A 13,116-nucleotide genomic window follows, 5' to 3' on the forward strand; every position below is an offset into this window, starting at 1 on the left:
TATGGCAATGCCATGGACACATCATTTGCATTCAAAATTTACAAAACGTGCTATAAAATAAATAATTTATTTAAAACCTAATATGAAAAATTGGTAGCAAATAACTGAAATAACTGAATAATAGATATTTTATATTTTTTTATATTTATTATATATAACGTAGGTATTCTATATATTTTTTATATTGTTACTTCTCTAATTTTTATCTATTATTTATTTTCGCCCTCTTTTATAATCTTATTGACTTTCCTCTAGTCTATTGTACTCAGTGCTATATTTGTCTACCGTTCTTCATCAATTCTCATCTACTCAAAGGTTAACTGGAAGAAATCCCTTAAAGGGATAAGTTCGCCTTTGTACTGCCTATCCTGTGCCATAATTTTGTTTTTTTTATTTATTATATTTTAGAAACATACAGTCGTTTACAAACAGTACTTATATATACAATATTGCTTAAGTTTAGACCTAGAGTTTCATTTGTTACATAAAATCAACAGTCTGTTACAATTTTAAATGTTACCCAAAACTAAACATTTGAGAGCGTAAAGAAAGGAAAAGATATTACCTAAAGAAAAGCACGTTTTAAAGTATTAGTGGAACAAGTAAATATATCTATGTTAGAGAGCTTGTCATTTTCGTTAAATAGTTTGCAGGCACGTCTTATGAATATATTTTGTGCATAACACGTTCTACTGTTGGGAATCGAGAATAACCTTTTCTTCTGACAGTGGCGCTGACGTCTACGAGGAACCCTGAGCTGTATTTGGTGTAGTAGTGAGGGGACATCTAACATATTGCGCATAATTTTATAGAGTAAGACGGAATCTGCGATATCTCGACGGTTACTGAGTGTTTGAAGTTTATGGTGGATCAGTGATTCGCTATAGCTAACATGTGTGTGACCAGTTCTAAAATCGAGAGTTTTAAGGAACTTTCTTTGTATCCGTTCCACTCGTTCAATATGGATATTATGATAAGGTTTCCAAACTGTGCTAGCAAACTCGAGATGGCTGCGAACAAAGCTGTTAAAAAGGATTTTGTAGGTGGTACTATTTTTAAACGGTTTACCAACTCTTAGAATGAAGCCTAGTTGTTTGTACGCCTTTTTTATGACAGAATCTAAATGAGGTATGAACGACAGTTTAGAATCCATTAGAACTCCAAGATCACGGATTAGTGTTACTCTACGCAGGTAATTATTACATAATGTGAAGTTAGGTATATTGTGCATTATATTTTTTCCGTGTAAAGTGTGTTGTGTTTTGTGTTTTGTACAATAAAGAGTTTATACATACAATAACCTATTATTATGAGGTAGTTTTTGATGCTCAAGTGTTGAAAATTTCAAATCCTCTTCATTAAGAAAACTGATTGTGATGATACAACACTATTTATTCCTCTCCCAACTTGTCACCCTTAACCGAACTTCTCCTAATTATCACGTTCAGTTTTACTACTAATAAAATATAAACTAAAACCCAAGCACTGAAGGTTGCGGCAACGCTCGAGTTCCATTTTTGCCAGCATTCCGTGAAAATTGACGGTCATCATACACTGCATTTTCCGCCATAGTCATTATTGTACGCTGTAAAATCAACACGTTTACAAAATTACGATAATGGCTCCACTTTTATGATGCTCGCAATTAATGTTCAGATTGAAATATCATAATTGCAGTACTTTTCAGCTATTTTACAAGGCTTATATTATACTTGTAACATCAAACTATACTCCGTACAGGTTCAATCAAATCTGAGTTAAAAATTAAAGAGCCCGGCGTTTAAAAGAGAAATGACAAGAACCGTATGGAAAGAAGGCTTAAATATTCCGATATTAAAGTTGAGAATTACGTGTAATTAAAATGTAATGATATAACGAGTACAACGAGCATGATCCTTAATTTAAAATAGTCTATCTATGCAGTCAGTATAACTTGAGACAGTTACAGTTTAATGTAATAATGTTGTAATTCATTTGAATAACTTATGCAATAATTATAAAGGATATGGAATTCAAACGAGATTGATTATTATAGGGTTCAGTGCCAGCGGGCGCAGCATGGTACCATTTTTATCACCTGTTATTATGCCCGTCACTTTCGCACTTACATACTTGTTAGAACGTGATAGGCATGGTGACAAGCGATAAAATAGCGACCGTGCTACCGCCGCAGATCTTATCGCGTATTGTAATTTTGTATACTTACTTATTTCACATTATTTCTATTCTTAAAATATTTAGAATCCTGTTAAATTATTCTTGGTCTTTAGCAAGTTTCACATAAGTCGACACAATCGTTATTGTTAGGTTACATTTCTTTTGCAATAAATCATCGAATGAATGATTCACGGCGTTCGTATTCAGCACACTGTTTACATAAGTTTAACATAACATTCCTTTCTCATGTGCCCGTAGCATTACAAAATTGATAAACTCTCTATTTCTTTGCATTTTGTTCTCCCATTGTAGCTTGTAGCGACTCTGCAGCTGATGCTTAGAACCTCGTTTTGTCTAATCAGGAATGAATGACTAGAATTAGATTATAAGTGTTTTCGAAACTGCTTAAATAGGTACGTATAACAAAACGCAACGCAGTCTTCGCAATTTCCTGCGTATACGTGGTCAAGCTCCAGTGTGGTCAATCCTTTAGTTTAGATTTGATGTTTAGATGAGTGATATCTATGGTGTTAGTAAAATCTTACTGGAAACATACATTTGAATTCGATAAGGTGCTATAACTTATATAAGTCTACTAGTGTACCAAGTGTAGATATATTTCGTTTTCCAAACGTAGGTAATTAAAACCACTGTTGTTGATATTTGCAATTTAGATCAAATGTTTGAAATTTGCTTATCATTAGTGAGTTTTGGGATTATACTGCTGAATTCGTATACTAAATATGCGGTCGAAAAAGGGTAGTCAATTTTAATATTTGGGTACACAAACCGATTTGTTGACAAACACAGTTAATTAATTTCAGATTTCATGTGAACCGTTCCTGTGTTCCGACTCGTTACACAATGAATATGAATAATCGATAGATCGAGACCTCCGTCGGTGTTGGCCATTTTTATTGTTCGTTTCGATTGTATTAAAATGTAAATAATTAATAATGAGTTTAGTCAGTATCGCGTCGCTGTAGACTTCGCGAGGTAAGCACTAAGTAAGTACTGACCGGAGACTGCTCAAGAGCACAAAAAAGACGGCATTTGACTAGCTTTTAAATTGGATCAATATTATTAAGAAGTGATTTGAAAATGACGGTAATTACGGTAGGTATAATTAATTACATATGTAGGTATTATACTACTTTCTGCAACTGGTTGTTTTAATGGAAATAAATGGGGATAATAATAACCGTATTGTCTTGTTTGCTTCTAAACGAATGAACCGATTTCATGATTCATGATTTCCATGACATGACGTGATATATTTCGTGCCGAGATATACAATAATACATTCATAATGACATTACAACTCAGGCAGCTTTATGCACGTCTCGCGGAAATATTCGATGGAATCCAGCGGTATCGGGCGTGATTCTACTATTGATATTGCCTTGCGTACGTCGAAATCAATTTTCGCTGTATACAGCTGTGACGGTGACATGAATGCGCAATCATCTAGCAAATGGCACCCAGACGCGGAACTCGAGTGTTATTACACGACTTAGCTCGAGCCAGATGCTACCAGGTGAGGCCTACTGGTATAGTCGAGACCATAACGTCTTAGTATATTTAATTTAATTTGTCATATTTGCTCCGCACACGTGTAAAACAGGGGCTAAAACTATTTTATTGACATTTCGCGTGATGGTCACTACCACACTTCTGTGACCATAAATAATCTCAAGCGTACCCTAGTTTTGTCAAAAAAAAATTGTGACCAGTGTTGGCAACGCATTGCAATGCAGAGTGCGTTCACTCTCATGCAGGAAGAGCCTCATTGCTTAACTTAAACATGACTCAAACGGTTTACTAATGAATGGGCCAAAAACGTTTCCCAAAGTATCACATCCCAAACTATGTTTCCCAAATTATCATTTCCCAAAAAAATGTTTGGCAAAACAACTTATCGCAATTTTTCAGTTAGCAATAGTCTTTTTTGGCAAGTTATTGTTTAGCAAATAATTACTTAGTCAAGTTTCATTTTACCAAGTTTTATTTAGTCAAATGTATCATTAAGCATAACTTACATGTCCCAAAATATTACATGGCATACAATTTACATACCAATAGAGGGCCTGCAGTATTTTTATTTTTGCTTTCATTTGAAATACTTTATCCCGACCTTGGTTTTTTTATCATTTTGGTTATGTTTTACGCAAACGGATGTAAATGGCTACTAAAATTAATAGTTTGGCAACAAAAACGGAGCCTTAAAATATATCAATATGAGTTGTATTTTAATGCCGTTACAGCTTTTGATTATTTTTAGGCAGGTACCAAGTATTTATTTGGCAACTGAATTAATATACTGGAGACCATTTATGAAGCACATTTAAAAAAGAACGGCTATCTATTAATTAAAAAATTAAGTTCTTTTAAAATATTTTGTTTGGTTATTACACGGTCAACTTAACACGCTCCTCCTCGCTTCGCTCGTCGTCGCACCTATCTGTTGACTCTAGCAGAACACAGTGGTAACTATTGAAATTAGTAATTAAAAATTTAAAGATCTAATGGTATGACATTTTAATGATTAAAAATTTAATAAAAAACATAGTAATTTTTTTGGTACTGCATTGTACCTACCTACTATAACTTAATTTATGAAGATTACCCCCAATCTGCATTACACAGAACTGTCATTTTTGTATTATTTCCAGTTAGAATCACGAGCTCTTTCGACCCTAATACGAGAAAAAAAGTGTCCCCAAAATTTCATACAAATGCAGCAAAAACGAACGAACGAATTAAGGTTCAAATTTAAATAGTGATGCCTATTTGCCAAATTTGCGAAGTAACAATTTGAGCAAACATCTTTTTGGAATATAATATTAGCCAATAAAAAACGTTTGCTAAATAAGTTTTTGTCCTAATAACATTTGACAAAGTAAAATCATGCCAAATGATAATTTGACCAAATAAGTTATATGCGAAGTGTAACTTTGCTAAAGGTTCCTTTGGGAAATGAAACTACTGCGATAAGTTTGTTGGGAAGTGAAATTTGGCGAAATGTATTTGGGCCAAACGGAAGTACACCGACTCAAACATATCCAAACGGTCATTTCTTGCAGCGATCCTACATTTTCACATACACATAACATTTTATCTCGACTGTAACTTCGTCCTTAGTAAACTGGAATTATGATCCAAACCTACTCGCTACGCTTCTGGGGGATACAGACTTACAAGCTCATTTTTTTAAATAAAAGACAGTACGACCCTTAAATTAATTCCAGTCTCTTTTCGGGCTACCATACTGGTTTGGTCATTCTATCAACTACATCTACTCGACTCAATGTAGTAATGAAGCTTAAGTACGTCTTCTGCACTTCATATCGGTCTCACAATTAAAATAGCCCCCAGGACAGACCAGGCTGTTGGCCGCAAAACATATCCAAAATGTAATGATAAATCCTTAACCAAATGTGTAATAAGCAAAACAGAAACAGAAACGTAAGTACTTCAATTATTTCTGACTGACTGAACTAATGACTTAATTAATTGAAGCGTGTTAAAATCGAAATGGGAACAGTTTTCATTGTCAGCTTTTACAGTCAGGTTATAAGGCTGACCTACTTATCAGGGCACGTCTAACAAAGTATTACGAAAGTTACTGAATTAGCTTTAGCTTCGTCCTTTCTCAGCTAGTGATAAAATATCTTCTTAGAAGTTTGGTGTGACATTTTAGGATATTTTCGTTTGGATGCTTCCAACAAATGACCTCATTGACCTCAATGGTTTAATAAAAATATCGGATTTACATAATATAGTTGAATAAGCAATTTTTGTGATATATAGATAGATAAATGGATTCCATCAGTACATAAAAGTGAATTGCGAAGCGAGTTTTTTTAAACGAAATGAATAAATTTAGTAATTAGGAATAAATAAATGTAAAGGACTCCAATGCGTATATGCGTGACAATAAGTGCGTATACTTTTGTAATTATGTATCGAGCTGCACGAAACTGACCGCGACACGCACACTTGTCTCAAGTCGAAATGCGAAAGTCATCGTGAGACTCTTTTGGACATATACATATTATTATGACTTTTTGCCTTACATCTAAATGACCGAGAAAAGATCGAATAAAAAAAAGCTTAAGTATTTCGGTTGCGATGAGTTAATTTTTGTACACAAAGTAAGTAAAGTAAAATTCAGCATTATTTTATTCAACACATACCCATGTGACGAGCATTTGGATACGTTTCGTAATTTCATCGAGCTGGCACAAGCATTGAGATTACGATATTGTATTTTTGTACATACTTTGGATTAGGAATTTTGTACAATCATTTACATTGTTATCTCACTAAATCATTTACATAAAGACGATAATCTTACGACAAAATAAGACGAAATACTCGTACCTTCCGTCGTAATGTGATTTACGACATTTATCAAAATCAAAAACAAATGTGGGCTTAATACAGACGAAGGCATTGTTAATCTACGCCTGAATAAATAAAGTGTAACTTGACTGTTCGTCGTAGCATCGTTTATCGAGGATTTAGGTCGATTTATAAAAACAAGACGAAAAGCCTAAGTCACACAAAGTGGAATTGTTATTCCAAATTTTAAAGCTAAGCGAGCTTACTAATCAGTCAAATCAATATATGCGCCATCATATACTGCACATAATCACATACTTACATCATATACTGCATATACTGCGCTTTTCAAAATCGAATGTTCTCTGTGCGCGTCAAGCAATGATATTATTACAAGGCCTGCACGGGCTGTATTCAAATTTCAGAATACTCGTATTAATTATTCACGCATCAGGGGCTGAGTAAGCATTATAACATTACTATATAGTTAATAAACTCAATCACATAAAAACACATTGCAAAATCACTAAAAGCTTTTGTCGTCGAACGGGAAGACTGCGGGACCTTGCGTCGACATCACCCTTGACATTGGACAATTTGCCTCGGCAATCTCAACTGGTTGTATCTCCTTCTTACACGCATTTCCTGAGTCTTTATAAACTGTTATTGGATAATTGAATTTGTATTGGAATAGGGGCGTGCGTCTTTGAGATCTTATTGTGCATTGCGTACCTATTCTGCATTGTTCTGCCAATAAACTGCAATGAGTTTGATTACTTTGTTGATGTTTGTTTAAATCACATTGTGTCGCATTGCGGCTATGTTGAGATGAATATATGTGATGAACTGAGGTATAGTGACTGACATTAGCTTAATACATTGTTTAGATACATATGTAATTATGTATTATTACAAAATCAAAGCATCTAAATTCGTTAATTGTTACGGTCACCTACATACGAGTAACAGAATAAAAGCCAATACTGGTATTATTAGAGATCGTAGATACGAGTTATAAGCTCACGGGCCGCGTCTCTTCTCTTTCTGAAATGTCAGTGATCACTTTTTTCAAACAAATCAGGTATAAACTCAATCCTTTACCTATATTATCTGTTCAGGCTGTTTATCTAATCGAGACGGAGCCAATCGGGCGGAAGCTGTCACCCCGCCGCTGGCGCTGGCCGACAGACAACGCGATTTGCTCTATAGAACGGAAGTCATAATAAAATGTAATGGATTCTATGCGGTTCTTAGAATATTTATCGACGTAAATGAAAGTGGTACCACGGAAACCCGGATATCTATTAATTATACGTAATATAACGAATATGTAGGAGAGTAGATAAAAATTGCAACATAAAGAAAGACCTGTTTCAATAAAACGGAAACTAAGTGCTAAGTACCTTGTCATAAAACTATTGAATTAGAGGAAGTATTCTTTATGGCAATCTTATACTTACCAATGCATTGGATTTATGAAATCATTATCAAACTTTAAATACCTACGTCATAGATCTATTGATAAAAGAAATGAAGTATAGTTTATATGAGATGTTAATGTATAATTTTAATAAATAAATCTGCGGGGTAAAAACCTCAAAATGTATGTGATGAATGAAAGCAATTAACCCATTATAATTTAACGCAACGCCATTAGCGAGTCGGCGTAATTGTGTAGCATCGGAATAGTTAAGAGGCTTGGCGCTTAAAGGAGTTTGGGTTGTTAAGTTATTTAGCAATCGCGAATTAGGGGCACAACGAGCTCTTTGTGAGTCCTTTGCTTGGTTACAGGTTACAGTTGTTCAAGGGCTACAGTAGCACTTAATGGTAATTTAAATACCTACCGATTATAGCGATTTTGTCCGCATGGTAACTTAATATCTACTCGCTAATCGTAGTCACATTCCCATAGCAATTTAAATATGTCAGATTATAGCGATTTTGTCCGCATGGTACCTAGTAGTCACCAGTAGCGGCGTGCTAAAAATGTTTACTAGGTAAGCCGAAGTTTATTTGGCTTGCTGTTTCTTTAGAATTTCTAGAATAAAGGCTCAGATGTCTCTAAAAATAGGCAAGTCGATGGGAATCGAGATTTATGGACGCTCCGCCATGCAATGGTAGTCAGATACCCATAGCAATTTTGGCCTCACCTGCCGTTTTACCTTCTTAGGATAAAACATAATATCTAACATGATGATTTAGGTTATCTATGTACCTGTGTGTAGAATTATTTGCGTTGTTGACTAGATACTATCTTTTATAAATTTGTCACGTTAAGTATCCTTGTGCTAGAGGATTTTGGATGTATCATGCATGACTAATTAGAAAACATCCTGCTTGCGCAAAAATATTAGTCGTATCAACTGAGAGAAATGAGAGTCAAATACTGTGTTAATCGTTTTTTGCTTAAAACTTGTTTTTATGGTTGTTAAATAGGTATCATTTAGATAGTTAGTCAATACAAATCTGACTCGTACTCGTGTACTCTAGTACAAGTAACATTTTTAGCTAACCTGCTGTATTTATTTATTTTGTATTCCAACACAAGCTTTACTAGTTTGCCAAAATATACTTAGGGCCAGGAGGAAAACCTCCTTATTAATTTATAACGGAAGGCAGATAGCCAAATACATATTGCACTGATTAGAATAACTTATAGCGCTGGCGGTACACCTCTAAATTCAGTAAAATGCTGCAAATGACTTTAACATCGTATGAAAATTGGTACGATCTTTAGGACATTTGAAACAATATGACCCGAAGCACTAACAAATAAAAAAAAAACGAGAGGAGTTATGACGTCATCTTTATTTGTATGGAATTGTTTAGAAACCTATCTTGTGTGGTAATAACCGAAAGGGCTTTCTGAGCCTATTCTAAAAATATATCACATCATTACATTGCAGTATTTTTTTTAAATTGTCTAAACATATTACTTCGGAACAACATCCCTGTAGTTACATTAGTGATTTCATTTATAATTAACCAGACAAGTCCCTAAGTTTTGTGCGAATGGAGTTTCTCTGGAATTCGGTGGATTAATATTTATCATATCCACTTCGGTCAATGTCTCTTTTATGAACAAATTCAATGAGAGGTTATGCGTTTACAGGTTTACAGCTATAAACGAGCAATGCATGCGGCCCCGCGCCGTAGCCGTACAAAGCACGTCCCACATTGCCTGCCTTGCAAATGGATTGATTCGATGGAGCTCCCGTATTACTTCCATTCCCCGGTTATTGTCTATGCCATATAGAGGAATAACAATGAATGTCCGATGCCAATTCTATTTCACACCGGTTATTAGGTCTTTATAATTCACTAGCAATTGAACGCGACTTTGCACGTGTGGGAATTCATTAATCGCATTCTTGTACAAATGGCCCCGTCCTGTTTTATCTTCGAGGGAATGATTTTCGGGATGAAAATTATACCTAGATGTTATTTTATTATACATCACATCATACAGGATGTAACAAAATTAGTAGGGGTCCGTTTACGGGCATATTCGGTAACGTGTTATGATTAGGAAAATATAGAAGACATTTTTCTTTGATGCGAAAAAAAACTTTTCTCCATCTCCACAGGCAAAAAAAAAATCAGGTCAAATTTTTTTTTTGTTTGATCCTGTTTACGTTATGTTCCAGGCTATAATTTTTTCCACGTTCGAAATTTCAGGCAATTTAGCATGATTGAGTAATTTAAGAACCCAAACATTCATATTGTAGGATTGTATGTATTGTTTGTTACCAGACAGACCGTGAATTATGTTGTGACAAATTGATAATCAATCTATTCAAATTTAATAATGTTTGTGTAAATCCACGTTTAGGTAGACGATAAAAAAAATTCTCGATAATTACACTTTTGGTTTTGTAGTCGTGTAAATACTTAAATAGGTAGTTAATTTTGTGTCACTGTCGCTTCAAACATAAAACGAGTAGGTACTTATCAACAATTCTAAATTACTACTAGGTATTAACTATTATGAGTTACGCCGAAATATGAACTGTTTATTTAAAGTATAAACTGTATAACGGATGTACCTATCACTATTGTGTTTGTGTCAAATAGTTTTATGCTAGTTTAAACACTTTAAACCTTTAAATCAGCTACAGCTAACCAGTACTGTGAAAATACGTGATTGCCCCTGGTTTTAACAATTACTAATTTAGCTGCTCCTACTATGAATTTGACTTCCGGCAAAATTAAATGAACATTATTAATGTGAATTGGAATAGGCACAAAACGAGTGATTTAAAGCGCAAATCAGATCAAAACACTGCTTACTGTTTATTATTTAAAATATCCGTGTTTCTGATATTTTTATGTTATGTCAGTTGTCACAAAAGGTCGCTTTTTAAGAGCTAGAAAGTCAACCGAGGTAAATGCGTCACTTGAGGTAAATGCGTATTTTAAACATTTCATCTAAACGGAACATTTTAGAACTACCTATTGCAACCCTCTCTGTTTGAAGTGTAGTCACTGAACTTTTAATGCAGGCGGTTATAATAGTTATAATATGTTGCGTTTCTAAGATATCTTCAAATGACGCATTTACCACAAGAGAGGCATTTACCTCGGTTGACCTTAAGCCAGTAGGGACAATAGTTGATTTTTTTTCATCTAATTTTATGTTGACGGATATTGTTATTCTTTGAAATAGGTATAGGCACCTGCAATGTATGACGCTCTAATTGTCGTGTAAAATATTATTGCAGTTGACTATAATATACATCATAGACTACTATTGTAAAAGCAAAACTATTCGTTGATGGACTAGCCAACGCGGTAGCGACCGCATGTTAATACTGCCGTATTGCAGAAAAAGGTCATATCTACTAAATAATTACTGGCACATATGCCCTTAAGTCTAGGACGGCAGATTTGCTCAATAAAGCCAAGTAATCATTTCAGGTAAGTGACTATGAGTGGCTACGCAGGCCTGTAATTATACAAGCAGCAGTTTTCTACTGTTATAGACTCAAAGCGGCCAACTTTATTAAACGTTTGATGACGGCTAAATTTTGCTACTTTAGTGGTTTCGGGCACAAAGTAAATAGGTATACGGTCCGTTAGGTTAATTGTCATTGTCAATTAAAATCTAAAAATGCGCTTAACTATAATCTTTATAATTGTATCCTGTGCGAATGAAAATGTTGATAAATAAAATGGCTGTCAGCAAATTTTGTGTCTAAGCAAGCGTAATTGATCTTACTTATTAAACGTTAGTGTATAAGTAAACTTAATAAAATCTTAATTGTCATATTTGGACTAAGTTAATAAAATTATAATAGTCACAACAAACATTATGTACAAAGTCAATAAATTAATTTGTATAACTGTAAAAGTACGAGTATGCAGAAAAATATATTAGAATTATATTTCAAGGCGATGAGTGCGGTAAAGTATTACAAAAGAAAATTTGAATGCAACGCGCAACGCCGAATATATTTAAAGAGGATATAATAACTGATATTTAATCCAATTAACGTTATACAATCGTGACTGACAACATCCTCTCCTAACAACTTTCAAGAGAAAGTCGTGAAGGCGTTGTTATTAAAATATGAGCAAGAACAAAGTAGGTAATTACTGCTACTCGTATTAGTCATAAAAGTATGTCTGACGTATTAAAAAATCATATATATTATGTCATCGCGTTTATTTCTAACACATTCAGTAGTTCGTGTTTGCAGTTATATTCCAAAATAGTTTTGGGGTGTATGAGTGCGTCTTTGAACTTAGAATTTACAAATGTGCGATGAACGATTGTGCGATAGATCGCTATTGCGATAAACTGTTGTACGACAGAAAGGCTACGTGACAAACGTATGTTCGAAATATCGAAATCGCGATAAACAGTTGTTCGCCAGAAACTATTTTGACAAACCTATTACCTACATATTATGATCGCAAAAATATTCATCATTCATCATTGGCCTTAAAGTCTATTACAGATTATTGAAACAGTGTCAGGTAGGGCGACAACGTTTTTCGTGGCTATGTAAGCCAATACGGGAGCGGCAAACACGACCACAGGCCTGGCAGGTGTAATGTACCCGTGGCGAACAAGTGTCGGGCTGATGACGATTGGCACGCTTACTTGCGAGTGTCTTAAACCAAGCGTCTTCTTGAATTTTACGCCCGTCGAACACCAGTTTGCGCCACTTGTCTCTGTTTGATCTTTCGAACATAAGTTTGTCGCGTAGCCGTTCTGTCGACCAACAGTTTATCGCAATAGCGATCTGTCGCACAATCTTTCATCGTAAGTTTGTAACTAGAAGCTTAAAAATGCACTCTGTTGTATTGGTTTTTTAGTGTTATTTACTAGAATATGTATTTGTTATAGACACGTACTACTCAAGCTTTTTGGCATTATAAAATAGGTATTTATGATATGAACACCTAAACTCCTATACTATATAATTGTTAAAATTATGATGTGTCACTCATCCCTAGTTACCAAAGTACCTAAATCTATTTCATCAATGATGCCGATTATATAAATACACCTATTAAGTAGGCCAGCTAGGTTAGACAAATTAAATTGCTTCAAGTCAGGTGAGACAAGCGGAATCCTTTCTTTTAAATTTTGATAGAGACTGGTATCTA

The 13,116-nt window shown here is 34.5% G+C and overlaps 1 protein-coding gene across 13 annotated transcripts in view; it reads right to left on the reverse strand.

Annotated features, from left to right (window-relative positions):
* The window catches only part of LOC134654957 (potassium/sodium hyperpolarization-activated cyclic nucleotide-gated channel 2), a 292,022-nt gene that overhangs the window by 43,762 nt on the left and 235,144 nt on the right, over positions 1-13,116 (reverse strand). The window lies entirely within an intron of this gene.

Source organism: Cydia amplana, chromosome 16, assembly GCF_948474715.1.
Source record: "Cydia amplana chromosome 16, ilCydAmpl1.1, whole genome shotgun sequence".
NCBI classification, from domain to species: domain Eukaryota; kingdom Metazoa; phylum Arthropoda; class Insecta; order Lepidoptera; family Tortricidae; genus Cydia; species Cydia amplana.